At 32.5% G+C, this 12,609-nt stretch overlaps 1 protein-coding gene across 2 annotated transcripts in view; it reads left to right on the top strand.

The window, feature by feature from the left end:
- The window catches only part of RPRD1A (regulation of nuclear pre-mRNA domain containing 1A), a 97,872-nt gene that overhangs the window by 77,294 nt on the left and 7,969 nt on the right, over positions 1-12,609 (top strand). The gene's annotated exons all lie outside the window — the stretch shown is intronic.

Here is a 12,609-nt window from a genome sequence, read left to right as displayed (position 1 = left end):
GATGAACTCTCGCATAAAACAGAAGCGATTTTTAGTAGACTGGATTAATAACCAGAATCCCACAATATGTTCAGAAACACATCTGAAGCAGAAATATAATAATAAAAACAATAATTTCATTAAAGAAAATGACAAAAATGAGACATGTCGGAAGTTACAGAACGCAGCCAAAGCAATTCTTAGGAGAGAAGTATATATTTTTTAAATACATGAATAAAATAGAAAATGAGTGAATTGGGTATGTAACTAAAAAATCTAGAAAAAGAACAAAGTAAGAATCCCCAATTAAATACCAAATTAGAAATACTGAAAATCAAAGAAGAGAACTGGTTTTATGAAAAAATAAAACCTTTGGTTAATTTGTTATAAAAAAAAGAGAAAAAAAATCAAAATTACCAATATCAAAACTAAAATGGGTGAATCCATCACCAATGAAGAGGAATCTAAAACAATTATCAGGAATTATTTTGCCAACTGCATGCCATTAAGTCCGTCCATCTAAGTGAAATGGATGTATAAATTGCCCAGGTAAACAGAAAAGAAAATGAAATATTTAGCCCATTTTAAAAAAAAAAATTAAGAAGCCATCAATGAACTCTAAGGAAAAGAAAATCTTTGGGGTAAATGAATTTGAATTCTACCAAACATGAGAAAAACAAAACAACAAAAAACCAAACCCATCCCAATAGCATATAAACTTTTTGGAAAAATAGGTAAAGGAGTCCCGAAAAATTTCTTTTATGATCCAAATATGGTGTTGATATTCATCAGGAAGATCCAAAACAGAAAGAAAAATATAGATCAATTTCTGTAATAACTTAATGCAAAAAAATTTAAATAAAATATTAGCAAAGAGATTTATCATGAGGATAAAACACTATGACCAAGTGGAATTTATACCAGGAGTGCAGGGCTGGTTCAATATTATGAAAACTGTCAGTGTAATTGGCCATCTCATTAAAATAAACCAACAAATCTTATATCTCAACAGAATATTTTGACAGTAACAATACCCATTCCTATTGAAAACACAAGATATAGAAATAAAGGGGAAGTTTCATAAAATAAGTATAACAATTTTCTAGCTTTCCCAGTGAGGTCAGAAGTGGAGCAAGAATGCCCATTATCACCACTGTTACTCAATATTATACTAGAAATGTTAGGTTTAGCAATAAGAGAAGAAAAAAAATAGAAGGAATTAGAATAGACAACGAGGGAAAAAAAGTATCACTTTTTCCAGATAACATGTTAGTATACCTAGAGAATCCTAGAAAATCAACTAAAAAACTACTTGAAACAACTTTAGCAAAGTTGCTGGATATAAAATAAACCCACATAAATCATCAGCATTTCTATATATTACCCACCAAACCCAAGAGCAAGAATAGGAATAAAAATTCCATTTTAAATAATTGCCGACAATATAAACAATTTGGGAGTCTGCCAAGACAAACCCAATAACTATATGAACACAGTCAGTTCTAAATAATTGGAAAAATATCAATTGCTCATGGGTGGGTTGAGCTACTATAATAAAAATTAAAAATCTATGTAAACTAATTTACATATTTAATACTATCCCAATCAAACTACCAAAAATCATTTTATAGAGCTAGAAAGAATAGCAAAATTCTTTTGGAAGAACAAAAGAACAAAAATATCAGAGGAATTATTGAAAAAAATATGGAAAAGATAGTGGCTTACCATACCATCTAAAGCTATATTATAAAATGGCAGTCATCAAAACTAGTTGGTACTAGCTAAGAAACAAAAGTGGTGGCTCGGTAGAACACAATACACAATAGTAAATTACTACAGTTACCTACTTTTTGATAAACCCAAAGACTCTAGTTTCTGGGATAAAATTCACTATTTGACAAAAATCTCTGGGAAAACTGGAAAATAGTATGGCAGAAGCTAGACATGTACCAACTCTTTACATCCTATACTAAGATAAAGTTGAAATTGGTACAGGATTTAGACAAAAAAGAGGATACCATAATCAAATTGAAAGACTAAGTAACAGTTTAGCTTTCAGACCTTATGGAGAAGGGAAGAATTTAAGACCAAGAAATGGAGAGCATTATGAAATGAAAAATGAATAATTTTGATTACATTAAATTAAAAAGGGTTTGCACAAACAAAAACCAATGCAGCCAGGATTAGAAGGGAAGCAGAAAGCTGGGAAACAATTGTTATAGCCAGTAGTTCTGATTAAGGCCTCATTTTTCAAATAGAGAACTGAGTCAAAATTATAAATATAAGTCATTGTCCCATTGCATGTTCAAAATATATGAATAGGCAATTCTCAGATGAAGAAATTAAAACTATAATCGTATAAAAATGTTTTAAATCACCATTGATTAGAGAAATACAAATTAAGACAACTATGAGATATTTCCTTACACCTATCAGACTAGCTGATATGACAGAAAAGGAAAATGATAACTATTGAAGAAGTGGAAAAATTATAACCCTAATGTAGTCATTGCGGGTGGAGTTGTGAATTGATGCAAACATTCTGGAGAACAATTTGGAACTATGCCCAAAGGGCTATCAAATATACCCTTTGATCCAGCAATACCACTAAGAAGGTCTATATCCCAAAAAGATGATAAAATAGGAAAAATGACCTACATGTGCAAAAATTTTTATAGCTGTTCTTTTTGTGAGGAATAGATAATTAAGGTATACTTATCTGCTGAGGGAATGATTGAACAAGTTATGGTATGTGAATGTAATGAAAAACTATTGTTGTATAAGAAATGATGAGCAGGCAGGTTTCAGAAACCTGGAAAGACTTACTTGAATTGGTGCTGAGTCAAGTGAGCAGAACCAGAACATTGTACACAATTGAGTACATTGTGCAGTAAATAGCTATTCTCAGCATAACAATGATCCAAGACAATTACAAAAAACTCATGATGAAAAAGATTTTTTCTCAAATACATGTAAAGATAGTTTTCAACATTCATTTTTATAAGATTCTGTTTTCCAAATTTTTTCCCTTCTCTTTCTTACTTCCCCCTCCTCAAGATAGCAAGCAAATACATTTACATTTTTGTCATGTTGTGCAAGGAAAATCAGACCAAAAGGAAAAAAAAAAACAGGAAGAAAAAGCAAACAAACAAAAAAGGTGAAAATAATATGCTTTGATCCACCTTTAGTATAATAGTTTCCTATCTAGATGTAGATGGCATTTTCCATCCCAAGGCTATTGGAATTGTCTGGGATCATTGCATTGTATTTAGCCCTTAGAAGGGCTAAGTCTATCATAGTTGATCATCACATAATCTTCCGATTATTGTGTACAATGTTCTCCTGGTTCTTCTTATTTCACTCTTTCCAGGGTTTTCTGAAATCACACTGCTCCTGATGAAAAGTTTTATCCACATTCAGAGAAAAAACTATGGAGACTGACTGCAGATCAAAGCATACTATTTTTATTCTGTTGATTTTCTTTTCCCTTTTTATTCTATTTCTTTCACAGCATGATTAATATGGGAATATGTTTAACATGATTATACATGTATAAACTACTTTAGATTGCTTGCTGGGGGAAGAAAAGGAGGGAGAAAAATTTAGAACTCAAAATCTTATAAAAAGGAATATTGAAAACTACATGTAATGGGGGGGAATACTGTTAGGTACAAACAAATCGCAATTAAATATTTTTGCTTCACTAAAAAAAAAAAAGTAAAGTAAAGCACATGCTCATGAACTAATTAATACCAGTATTTGGTAGTATCTATGTGTAAAAAGGCATTTTCAAAGATAAAATATGTAAAATCTTGTTACGGATCTGCATTAAGAAATGAAAATATCCAATTTATTCTGATGATAGGAAACACTAATACTGAATCCCAATTAATGAAATGTTTGTTTTTAAAATCTGTTCTGACTAGATCTCAAAAAATTGTACTCAATTATTTTTATAGTTTGAATCAATAAAAGTTTTGCAGAAAAAGAACAAAGCACAAAAAAAAGGAGTCCTTCAGAGTCTATCATTTCTTAAAAGCACCTATTTAATATTTTCTTCTTCAGCCTTTCCTGCTATTTGGACTTTAATAAGCAAAGAAATTGCAACTAACACTGACACATAGGAAGTACATAAATGTTCATGTATATTGGAAATAAACTAGCCCAAACCATGAACCTGGTTGGAACTTCAATTAATCTTAGCCTTTAAATCAATCAACATATAACATTGTGAATAGTTGTGGGAGTAAAACAAAACAAAATAAAACTAGATCTGTTGTTTTATTTGTATAGAGAACTATTGATGGTGGAATTCTCACTAATTCAGTCCTGCACCATCTCAACAATTTATAGCCTCAGATTTGCCCAGGGTTATGAGAATTTTAATAACTTGCCCAAAAATGCTCAGTGAAATCTACAGCAGAGGCATAAATTGAATTTAGATCTTTCAGACTATGAAGTTAGTCCACCATAATGGACAGGGGTTCATTATTGCATGTTTCTTCTTGTTACATAATTTATTTTTCACAGAAAATAATTTTGATGACAGTGTTTTAAAATGAAGGGGATCCCTCCCTCTCTTCTGGCAGAAGTGGAGGTGTATATTTGTATATACTATCAGACTTAAATATGTTGGGTCAGTTTTGCTGAAATGCTTTTTTCTCCCTTTTTCCTTTCTTGTTATGAGCAATGGCTCTCTGAATGGAAGCAGAGAAGAGAGATATACTAAGAAGTAAGGGTGATAGAAAAATTTTTTAAAATTAACATTTTTGAAGGTGGAAGTGGATTGTGGGCAGATGTTGGTATATTAAAGCAGTGAGGATCCCATATCCCTAAAAGCGCTCCCTTAGGGCTTAGGGATACATCACATTATTGAGCTACAGAGGGAGTTATTTCTGTACTTCCCCACCTAATACAAAATTCCACAGAGGGACCATTAGAATCTGTGCAGATCCTCCTGTGGACTTCCTGGGATAGAAAATTTGCCTGGCAGATTGAGAGTCTAATGCAGAGAGCTGAGCAAGGCATTGGCACCTGTGGCTGAGGGAGAGTACCACAGCTCCCTGCGGAAGAGAACAACCTTGAGGCATTCTGGCCAGTCCAGCACAGCATTCCTGGAAAGGGAAGGGAGGAAAGGGAACACATATTTGTACAGCATTTAATGTGTTCCAGGGATAGGGCTAAGGTCTTTAGAAATATCCTTTCATTGGATACAAAATGTAAACAGAGCCTGAAACCAGCCTAGCACTGACTCTGGGCCTTAATAAACCCTACCTTAGCCTGTGGCCATTTAATGAAGGTTTTGTTTGGGCATTAATGGCCTCAGCTAGACTGTAGGAGAAGGACCTTTTACAAAATCCAGGCCAAGATGCCCTGTAGCCCACCTTATAGTGGGAGTCCAGCACTAATTAAGGAAGAGCTCAGGTAGCCCCTACAATGATAAGAGTTCCAGGAGTCCTGTGACAAGAGGAAGCCCCTAGACAGAACCCTGAATCCTCTAAAGAAAAGGCATGGTGTGGTTCATTGTATTCAATGCTTGGCAGGCCTAGTTTCTACCACTCTGAATGGGCCAGACAAATATAAATAAATTATTATTTAATGATTCAATAAAGCAACCCCAACAAATAAATAAGAAAATGTAAGAAATGTATTTTTAAAAACTATCCTAAAAACAGGTCAAGAAGAGAATCTAAGTATTTTGGGGCTCTCTAAAAGTTATCAGGAAAAAAAAAAGTCTGGACACTGTATTTCTGGCAATCACAAATGAAAATTGCCTAGAACTCCTCAAAGTAGAGGGCAAAGTAGGAGGGAACTGTAAAAATCCAGTAGTCATTTACAGAAATACCAACACAAAAAACTCTTAGGAATAGATATCCAAAATCAAGAGCTTCTAGGTGAAAGAAAAAAATACTCCAAGTAGATTGAAAGGAGTTATAATACCAAAGAATGACAATAAAGATTATATAAGATTTAATAGTTGCTTCTTTTTAAACAAAAGAAGTGGTTGGAATGATACTCCAAAAGGCAAAAGAGAAAGGATACAGTTAAGTATACTCTTACAAGGGGAAAACATGTAACTTTAATGGAGGAGAGGATTTGCAAGCATTCCTGATGAAAAGACTAGCAATGAGTAGACTTTTGGAAATGGAAATACAGGTGATAAGGGAAACTCAAAAGATATGCAAATATATATATAATTCAAAAAAAATGGAACTCACTAAGCCAGTATTTGATAGAATAGAAAACATCTAATATCTAGGAAAGAACTCTCTACTGGATAAAAGAAAAGAAGGTGAAACATCTCATAAGAAAAACGACCGATCTGGAAAACAGTTCAAGAAGAGAAAACAGAATAACTGGATTACCTGAAAGCTCTAACCAAAAAAAAAAAAAAAAAAAAAAAGAACTTTGACACAGTAATGCAAGAAATAATTAAGGAAAGTTGTTCTTCAGTGATAGAAGAGGGAAATAGAAAAAGAAAAAAAAAAACAACAAAAAAACTGATTACCACCTGAAAGAGATCCTACAAGAAAAACATATAGAAAAATCATTATTAAATTTCAAAATCCCCAGATCACAGAGAAAGCAATAGCAACAACAACAAAACCTAATTCCAATGTACTGGGCCTACAATTAGAATTTCACCAGACTTATCAGCAGCTACAATAAAAAAACTGCAAGTCCTGGAATGCTACATATTAACAATCAAGAGAATTAGATTTGGGACCAAAAATAATATATCCTGTGCAATTAAGTATAATATTGAAAGAAAAAAATGGACATTCAATGAACTGTCAGCCTTTTAGGATTTTGTTTCAAACAAACCAAGATGCAGTAGAAAATGTAAGAGCCAACATCAAAGACAAATTTAAAGGGGCTAAATAAGGACAAACTATTTTATACATGGAAATGTAAACCATATTTCTAAGATTGTCTGGTAAATGGGTAGTCCAAAAGAAAGATTGGGGTAGAGCTGCGTAGAGTATGATGACACTCCAAAAAGCTAAACCTTATAGGAAAAGATTAAAACAGTAATTATGCTATATGAATGAGGTTCAGGAACAAGAGCTGACAAGGAGGAATTAGATGGAGGAGGAGGGCTGGTAGTTCTGAAATCTTACTTTGGGAATGGGTTAAAAAGAGGACAATACAAATATTGCATTTGTACAGAAGAATATAATATCCTCCAAAATATATAAGAAGGGCAGAAATAGAATAAGGTATGGTTTAGAAGGATATGTACATTAATGGGAATGGGATAAAGAGGAAGAGAAAGAGTGAGGGAGATCTTTGGAGTGGGGAAAGATTAAATAAAACAAGGCAAGTTAGCCAGTAGAAATAAAGTAGAAGAGTAAGGAGGAATAGGATACAAGAGATATACACAAATACATTAACAATGATCAGAAATAGAATTTGTTAGGAAAAAAAAAAGTAGGGGTAGTAATCATTGATATCAAACAAAAGCAATTTAAAAAGATTCAATTGAGAGAAAAATATTCATTAGATGCCAGCCATATTAATATGTTTTAGATGTTTGTGTGTATGCATATGTATATGCATATGTGTATATGAATGTATGTGTATATATATATATATACATATATATATATGTATACATAAATATATCCCTGCTTAACTGTAGCTTGCATGGGGAAGGTGAAGGGAGGGATAAGAAAAGGGGAAAAAAGAATATAGTTAAAAATTGTGTAGCAGAGAACAAAAGAAAATTTACAAGGAAGGGAAAAAAAAATGGACAGTTCTGAATATAAGGAATTCTGTGATTATATATGCTTTCTTGAAATGGAGATTTATTGGTACATATTTTGAATCTTCCCTTATGTTCTGCTATGTATGTGACAATGCTTTTTCTTTTTCTTTTCAATTTTGTATTTGTTTCAAATAAATAAATACATTTGAACAAACATCTCAAAAGAAGAATTGCATTCATAATTACATAAAAATCACCAAATCATTAATAACAAGAAACATGCAGAACAAAACAACTTTAAGATTTTTGCCTTGCATGCTGTAAATTGGGAAAAATGACATTTTTGTCCTTGTATCTCCAGGGATTGACGTAGTTCCTGGCAATTCCTTGAATTGACTTCGTTAAGACTTTTCTTACATCCTACAAGGATCTTTATCAAATGTTTATCAGTAAACATGATGGTAAAACCTCAAGTTTACTAAGGAAAATAGTTGTGAAAGATTTCTTGTATCTTAAATTGATGAGGGAATCCTTAAAGCCTCCAAAGTAAAATCCTTAGTGATCCTCCTGGTCTTTGTCATCAGAGATCTTTCTTCCCTTTAGATGGGGCCCATACCTTTGTTCCACTGGCCCTTGAGATTATTTTGACCACTTAAATCCAAGCCTTGAAAATTTTGGCTTCTTGACTCATGGCATCCTTTTTGAATGTCATATAGCCAATAGACACATGCAAAGAACCCAATTCTCCCACTACCCCTAGAATCAAATAATTTCAAAACCTCTATTTACTCTTTCTGCTTCCAATATCTATTATCTCTTATCCATCCCTCCATGTGATTTCCAAATGACTGTTAACTCAAGTTTATGTGAGAACTCAGGATTAGACTGGGGTAAGGGCTTGTTACAGAAAGCTTATTATTTCCCAAACTAACATGTCCTAACACTAGGTTAATCAAAGAAGTTAATTTAAGCCCCTTGTTGAGAAAATTTCTTTATGCTTCTTTTGAGATATGGGATTCATTGTCTCAAGGAACGAATGCACTTCATATCAGCCACATGGATCTGAAAGTCTTCAGATTAGCTTTCTATGTATTTAGATGTAGCACTGTCTCAGTGTATTGTAACAAAAAAAAATTACCATATTGACAGAATTCCTATATTGCTTCATCTAAGCAACTCTAAATCTTTTGGGAAAAGGGTGCTACACAGAGATAGTCTAATATCCTTCTTTTATGTGATTAAGCATATAGATGCTATCTGACCAGAGTGTTTAAGATTTAGAACTAAGTTATACATTCCTTGAGAGCAGAGAGGCTTTAACTTTGTATATTCTTCCGGACTTATTCCAATGCCTTTAGACACTTTGCAAATATTTATTGAGTTAATAAATGAAAAAAAATTTTTTAAGAGAACTGGACTGCTATTTATGGGTCTTTTTTGAAGATACCAAAGGAGGCAGCAATCTAATAAGGACTAACTTGAAGGATGTTCTGCCTCTTAAGTTCTCCTCAAAAATAGCTCTAGAGAAGAACAATAAGTATCCCAATATTTGCTTTCTTTATTCCATGAAGAATGCCATAGCTTTTAATGCTCTTTCTTTTTGAAAATGCTTTTATTAATGTTTAAAATTTTTTTTCCACATCATTAGTTTCCCCAAAGTGTCTCCCTCTGTTCCTTCTATAGAACCATCCTGTATTATAAAGTGCTTCTTTATTTTTAGAAAAAATAATAAAACAAAAAAAAAAAAAGAAAAGGGGAAAATCAGCAAAACTTAATCATGAATAATATAATGAATAAATCTGAAAAAAGAAGTGCATTATGTGCAACACCTGTGTTCTATTCATCTCTGCAAAGGAATGGAGAAGTATCCTCTCATATATTTCCCTTCAAGCTATGCTTATTCTTTTTTTTATTTTATAATTATAAATTTTTTTGACAGTATATATGCATGACTAAAATTTTTTTTATAACATTATCCCTTGTATTCATTTTTCCAAATTATCCCCTCCCTCCCTGTACTTCCTACCCTAGATGACAGGCAATCCCATACATTTTACATGTGTTACAGTATAACCTAGATACAATATATGTGTGTAAATCCAATTTTCTTGTTGCACGTTAAGTATTAGATTCCGAAGGTATAAGTAACCTGGGAAGATAGACAGTAGTGCTAACAATTTACATTCACTTCCCAGTGTTCCTTCTCTGGGTGTAGCTGTTTCTGTCCATCATTGACCAACTGGAAGTGAGTTGGATCTTCTTTATGTTGAAGATTTCCACTTCCATCAGAATACATCTTCATACAGCATTGAAGTGTACAGCGATCTTCTGGTTCTATTCTATTCATTTCACTGAGCATCAGTTGATGTAAGTCTCTCCAGGCCTCTCTGTATTCCTCCTGCTGGTCATTTCTTAGAGAGCAATAATATTCCATAATCTTCATATACCACAATTTACCCAACCATTCTCCAATTGATGGACATCCATTCATCTTCCAGTTTCTAGCCACTACGAAAAGAGCTGCCACAAACATTTTGGCACATACAGGTCCCTTTCCACTCTTTAGTATTTCTTTGGGATATAATCCCAATAACAGCAATGCTGGGTCAAAGGGTATGCACAGTTTGATAACTTTTTGGGCATAGTTCCAAACTGCTCTCCAGAATGGTTGGATTCTTTCACCACTCCACCAACAATGCATCAGTGTCTCAGTTTTCCCACAGCCCCTCCAACATTCATCGTTATTAGTTCCTGTCATCTTAGCCAATCTGACAGGTGTGTAGTGGTATCTCAGAGTTGTCTTAATTTGCATTTCTCTGATCAGTAGTGATTTGGAACACTCTTTCATATGAGTGGATATCATTTCAATTTCATCATCTGAGAATTGTCTGTTCATATCCTTTGACCATTTATCAATTGGAGAATGGTTTGATTTCTTATAAATTAGGGTCAGTTCTCTATATATTTTGGAAATGAGACCTTTATCAGAACCTTTAACTGTAAAAATATTTTCCCAATTTGTTACTTCCCTTCTAATCTTGTTTGCATTAGTATTGTTTGTACAGAAACTTTTTAGTTTGATGTAATCAAAATCTTCTATTTTGTGATCAATAATGATCTCTAGTTGTCCTCTGGTCATAAATTCCTTCCTCCTCCACAGGTCTGAGAGGTAGACTATTCTCTGTTCCTCTAATCTATTTATGATCTCATTCTTTATGCCTAAATCATGGACCCATTTTGATATTATCTTGGTATATGGTGTTAAGTGTGGATCCATATCTAATTTCTGCCATAAGCTATGCTTATTCTTAATAAGTTTGTAACATTGACTTTTGATTTTATTTTATGTATATCCTTTCCATTTTTTAATTTGTTTATTTGATTTTTCAATCCTCTTCTTTTTAATCAGTTAAAAATAAAGGTTTATCAATTTTATTAGTTTTTTTAAAAAGAACAGCTTTTAATTTTATTAATTATATCATTTTTAATGTTTATTTCTGCTCTAATTTTAAAAATCTTTCCTTTTGTGCTTACTTTATATTAATTTATTTGTTGGTTTTCCAGTTTTTAAAATACGTGTTCAATTGATTAATCCTCTATTTCTATTTTGTTAATGTATGTTTGTAGAGTACGATTTTTTTCCCTTGAAGATTGCTGCATCCTATTATTTTGTTATGCTGTTTAATCATTATCATTTTATTCCAATAATCGCTACTGTTTGTTCTTTAACCTATTCAATACTTAGAATTTTATCATTGTCTGCATTTTGGTTTGTATCTTTCATTTGTGGTCCCTAAATCAATGACTATTTTAAATTATTATATCAACAAAAACTATACTTACTATTTCTGCCTTTTTAGCATTTGTTTGAAATATCTCTGTGCTGTGGTCAATTTTTATAAAAGTTCCATATGGTGCTTAAAAATATGAACATTCTGAGGCAGCTAGTTGGTGTAGTGGATAGGGCACCAACCCTGAAGTCAGGAGAGCCTGAGTTCAAATGTGACATCAGACACTTAATACTTCCTGATTGTGTGACTCTGGGGAAGTCACTTAACCCTGATTGCTAAAGCAAAAAAAAAAAAAACCAAAAAACAAAACAAAAAAAAAAAAAAAAAAAAACATTCTGACACTAGCTGTGTGACTCTGGGCAAATTATTTAACCCCAAATGCCTTGCCAAAAAACATCTTTTTGCAATTCCATTTAGGAGTTGCCATAAGTATTTTAGCTCTAGTTTTTCCAACAATTTGTTCAGTTCCATATTTCCTCATTTGTTTATCTTTGCTAGACTTATCCAAAACTGAAAGTGGGATAAACTGTTCCATCACTATTGGTGATATCTTTTTATAGCTCAATTAATATTTCCTTTTTAAATGTGGGTGCTAAGCTATTTTGAACACACAAATTTATTTTTGACATTGATTTGCTTTTCATGGTTCCTTTTAGCATAATGTAGTTTGTTTCCTTGTTTATCCTTTTTATTTTTTTAAGTGTTTTTTATTTTGTCAGAAAGTTTGATTTAACTTCTGTTTTTGCAGATTCACATGATGCACAATAAATTTTTTCCATTCCCTAAATTTTATTTTGCATATAACTTTGTTTTTTAAATGTATTTTTCCTCCTGAGGCAATTGGGGTTAGGTGACTTGCCCAGGGTCACACAGCTAGGAAGTGTTAAGTGTCTGAGACCATATTGGAATTCCTGACTTCAGGGCTGGTGCTCTATCCCACTGTAACACCTAGCTACCCCTTAAATGTGTTTCTTATAAAGCAACAGATTGTAGGATTTTGTTTTCTTATCCAGCATATCATTCCTTTTGTTTTATTGGATTATTTAATCTATTCCCATTTAAAGTTATGACTTAGGTTTATAGTTTTATCTGTCTCTAATATTATTTTTCCAAGTTATAATTTTCCCTCTT

Source organism: Sminthopsis crassicaudata, chromosome 1 (assembly GCF_048593235.1).
Source record: "Sminthopsis crassicaudata isolate SCR6 chromosome 1, ASM4859323v1, whole genome shotgun sequence".
NCBI classification, from domain to species: Eukaryota; Metazoa; Chordata; class Mammalia; order Dasyuromorphia; family Dasyuridae; genus Sminthopsis; species Sminthopsis crassicaudata.
This window is presented reverse-complemented; position numbering and strand designations above follow the sequence as displayed.